This window comes from Oncorhynchus clarkii, chromosome 7, assembly GCF_045791955.1.
Source record: "Oncorhynchus clarkii lewisi isolate Uvic-CL-2024 chromosome 7, UVic_Ocla_1.0, whole genome shotgun sequence".
Lineage (NCBI taxonomy): Eukaryota > Metazoa > Chordata > Actinopteri > Salmoniformes > Salmonidae > Oncorhynchus > Oncorhynchus clarkii.
The window spans coordinates 62862915-62867719 of NC_092153.1; the positions used below are offsets into that span (position 1 = coordinate 62862915).

Genomic DNA, 4805 nt, shown 5'->3' on the forward strand with positions numbered 1-4805 from the left:
CCTCTTGTCTGGTGGCACAGTTGAGGTGGGAGGTGGACGCAGACCGAGCAAGCATTGCGTGTTGAGCCTACTCCACCACAGTGTCCAGCTGGACAGGTGTACGTTCCGCTGGAGGTTAGAGACAGGCTGATTTGGTGGGCTCACACGTCCCCCTCTGGTCATCCGGGGATCGGTAGAACGGTGCGATGTCTTAGTTGGAAGTACTGGTGGTCCACTTTAGCCAAGGACGTGAGGGTTTATGTGTCCTCCTGCTCGGTGTGCGCTCAGTACAAGGCTCCTAGGCACCTGCCCAGAGGGAAGTTACAACCCCTTCCCGTTCCACAGCGGCCTTGGTCACACCTGTCGGTTGACTTCTTGACCGATCTTCCACCGTCACAGGGCAACACCACGATCCTGGTCGTTGTGGATCGGTTTTTGAAGTCCTGTCGTCTCCTCCCTTTGCCCAGTCTCCCTACGGCCCTACAGACTGTGGAGGCCCTGTTTACTCACGTCTTCCAGCACTACGGGGTGCCTGAGGACATTGTTTCTGATCGGGGTCCCCAGTTCACGTCCAGGGTGTGGAAGGCGTTCATGGAACGTTTGGGGGTCTCGGTCATTCTCGGGTTTTCACTCTGAGAGTAATGGGCAGGTGGAGAGAGTGAACCAGGATGTGGGTAGGTTTCTGCGGTCGTATTGCCAGGACCGGCCAGGGGAGTGGGCGAAGTATATCCCCTGGGCAGAGATGGCCCAGAACTCACTCCGCCACTCCTCTACGAACCTGTCGCCCTGCCAATGTGTGTTGGACAATCAGCCGATTCTGGTACCATGGCATCAGAGCCAGACCCAGGCTCCTGTGGTGGACGATTGGGTGAGACGCTCAAGAGAGACCTGGGAGGCCGCCAACGGGTACCTTAAACGGGCCAAACGGCGGCGGAAGGCATGTGCTGACCGCCACCGCAGCGAGGCCCCGGTGTTCGCACCGGAGGACCGGGTCTGGCTCTCGACCCGAAACCTGCCCCTCCGCCTGCCCTGTCGGAAGCTGGGTTTGCGGTTTGTGGGGCCGTTTAAAGTCCTGAGGAGAATAAACGAAGTGGGTTATAGGTTACAGCTACCCCTTATTACCGTATTAACCCCTCGTTTCATGTGTCTCTCCTCAGGCCGGTGGTGGCTGGTCCGCTTCAAGAAGCTGAGGTGTGGGAAGTCCCTGGACATCGAGGGGGTGCCGGCGTATGCAGTTCGGTCCATACTGGTCTCGAGGCGTCGGGTGGGGGAACTTCAGTACCTTGTGGATTGGGAGGGGTAAGGTCCGGAGGAGAGATGCTGGGTGCCGGTGGAGGACTTATTGGACCCACCTATGCTGAGGGAGTTTCACCGCCTCCATCTGGATCGCCCTGCGCCTCGTCATCCGGGTCGTCCTCGAGGCCGGTGTCGGCGCGCTGCGGGAGCCGCGCGTTAGGGGGGGTACTGTCTCTACTTCTACCGAAGGTAACTCCTCTCCCTATTCGGGCAGCGGAGTTGCCGGTCTACTAGCCACCACCGATCCCGTTTTCCTTTTCTGTTTGTTTTGTCTTTGGTTCCTTTTTCACACCTGGTTTTATTTGCGTTAATTTCTATGTATAAGGGTAACCTGTTGCCTGCCTAAGTTTGTGCGTGATTAGTCTTGATGTGCTCGGTTGTATTTACCGTTGTTTGTTTTCACGGTTACGCAAGTGTATATAGTGTCGGAACTGTGTTTGTTCCTCCGTTTGTTTGCACGGGTTCTCTGTTACAAGGGCATAGTTCTTTTCGACTGTGCCATTCCTGTGTTGGTGGACTGTCTTACTTAAACACTCTTCTCAGACATCCCTGCTCTCCTACGCCTGACTCCTACACCTATCACCTAGATGCACCTTATCACACTTATGAAGAGAACATCCCTGGTCATCTACTACCTCTGAACTGGTGGACTCACTAAACACATATTATTAGTTTGTAAATTGTGTCTGAGTGTTGGAGGGTGCCCCTGGTTATCTGTAAATAAATAAAAACAAGAAAATGGTGCAGTCTGGTTTGCTTAATATGAAGAATTTTAAATGATTTATACTTTTTTATTTTACTTATGTGCATTTACTTTTGATACTTAAGGATATGTCAAAACCAAATACTTTCAGACTTAGTAGTATTGTACTGGGTAACTTTTACTTGAGTCATTATCTATTAAGGGATCTTTACTTTTACTCAAGTAGGACAATTGGGTACTTTTTCCACCACTGTCTGTAACTGTAAAGTCTCCATTGGCCTCATAGTGAAATCCCTGAGTGGTTTCCTTCCTCTCCGGCAACTGAGTTAGTAAGGACACCTGTATATTTGCAGTGACTGACTGTATTGATACACTTTATATGGTGTATGTATTAACTTCACTATGCTCAAAGGGATATTCAATGTCTGCTTTTTTATTTTACCCATCTACAAATAAGCATTGGAAAACCTCCCTGGTCTTTGTGGTTGAATCTGCGTTTGAAATTCACTGCTTAACTGAGGGACCTTACAATTATCTGTATGTGTGGGGTACAGAGTTGAGAGAGTCAAAAATCATGTTAAACACTGTTATTGCACACAGTGAGTCCATACAACTTATTATGTGACTTGTTATGTGAACTTATTTAGGCTTTCCATAACAAAGGGGTTAAACTTATTGTCTTAACATTTCATCTTTAAACGTTTTATTAATTTGAAAAAAGTAATGCCACTTTGACATTATGGGGTATTGTGTGTAGGCCAATGACAAAAACAATCTTAATTTAATCAATGTTAAACACAGGCTGTGAATTTTGGGGGGAAAAAGTCAAGGGGTGTGAATACTTTCTGAAGGCACTGTATCAATACATCTTGTGACCTCGTTGATGCCTAATATGTACTCCCAATGATATCCCCTCTGTGTTGTGTGCAATCAAACTTGCAAACCTCATCTAACACCTTTGGGATGAATTGGAATGCAGACTGCGAACCAGGCCTAATTGCCCAACATTAGTGCCAGACCTCACTAATGTGCTTGTGGCTGAACGGAAGCATGTCCCCGCAGCAATGTTCCAAAATCTAGTAAAAAGACATCCTGGAAGAGTGGAGGCTGTTATAGCAGCAAAGGGGGAACCAACTCCATATTAATGCCCATGATTTAAGGAATGAGATGTTCGATGAGCAGGTGCTCACCTACTTTTGGTCATGTAGTGTAGCTGCCACCTGGTAGAGGGCCTGCTCATTGGCGGTGCGGCCCAGGCCGGACTTCAGCCCTGGGGATCAGCTGCTGCAGCTCCAGCAGCTTTGGGTCTCCTCCCATGGGTGCACGAATATCTGGTATATACTGGGGCCATAGGTTTCTTTGTTGGACATGAGGATGGCATAAATGCCGGTCATGCAGGATATGAGACCGGTGAGGCCTTGGAGATTATGGATGCCAGACTGGTCTTGGATCCTGAAGCTGTAACGTGTATGCTAAGAATTGGGAAGCAAGTATAGGGAGTGAGTTTAATAAAAAACGGAACAGAACAAAACAAGAAACACGAGTAGCGTACAGACGTGAAACACAGAAACAGTCAATAACGCCTGGGGACAGAACCAAAGTAGTGACGGATATAGAGGAGGTAATCAAGAAGGAGATGGAGTCCAGGTGAGTCTCATGAGGCGAAGGTGCGCGTAATGATGATGGCAGGTGTGCGTAATAATGAATAAACTGGCAAAGTTGAGCGCCGTAGAGGGGGAGCGGGAGTAGACGTGACAGAAGCAGTAGGTCAGGAAAGGGGTGAGGTACCTGTATCCCGTGAAGCAGGCTGTGCAGACCATGACCCCCAGGGCGTAGGCGGCTGCAGGGGAGATCATCATGTCCATGGAGGCACCAACAGTCACACCACCCACCAGAGTCACATTCTGAATGTCGGCCATGGTGATCTAGCCTCTCTTGTTGAATAGGGCAGATAAGGCAAAGGCTGTCATCGACAAGGAGCTGAGGCCTATGAAGGTCTGCAGGACAAGCCTGTACTGGTCAAAGTTGAAAGAGGGTCAGAACACCCAGAGAACCAGGGTGCCCATCACTGACAGGATGTCTGACTGGTAACTAGTCATCCCTTTGACGTGGCCATCGTTCAGGCTTGGCTGGTACAGCACAAACGTGACCCCCAACCCAGAGTAACAGACAAACAGATGAGGATGGAGCCACCTGCGTCATTGTTCTTTAGGTATTTCAGCACAGCCCACTCTGTCACAGCAAAGATATGGACCTCTAGCAGGTCCTCTAGCGGGCTGTTCTTTAGTAGCCCTGGACCAAGTAGCCCTTCCCACTAGATGGCGAAGTTGGCTGTCAGGAAGTTGAAGACCATCCCGCTAAAGCCGTAAAGCCACATGAAGGCCAGCAGGCAGCCACATGAAGGCCAGCAGGCAGCCACATGAAGGCCAGCAGGCAGCCACATGAAGGCCAGCAGGCAGCCGCAGGAAGGCCAGCAGGCAGCCAAAGATCATCATCTGCATGTCAGGGAAGAAGGGACAGTCTCGATACAGGGAGTTGTCCATAGGGTGGGCACATTGTTCCTGAAACTTGCCGTTGGCATTGTCGTCATAGGTGACAAAGCTGGCACAGAGACCAAGGAATACCACTTCCATCACCAGTTCCAGCACTGGCAAGGGCACCCTCAGGCTAGTGGACTTATTAATGGTGCAATGGACAGCTCAAAGAGACCAATTACTCTAGCAGCAGCACTCTCTCCTTCGCACACACACCACACAGTTACACAAGGACTCCACATCTCTCCCACTCAGGACAGAGTTGTACTTTGGTCCCTCAAATTAACCCGCAT

The 4805-nt window shown here is 50.0% G+C and overlaps 1 pseudogene; it reads right to left on the reverse strand.

Annotated features, from left to right (window-relative positions):
- Nucleotides 1-3168: 3168 nt before the first annotated feature.
- Nucleotides 3169-4805, reverse strand: LOC139412655 (ammonium transporter Rh type B-like; annotated as a pseudogene).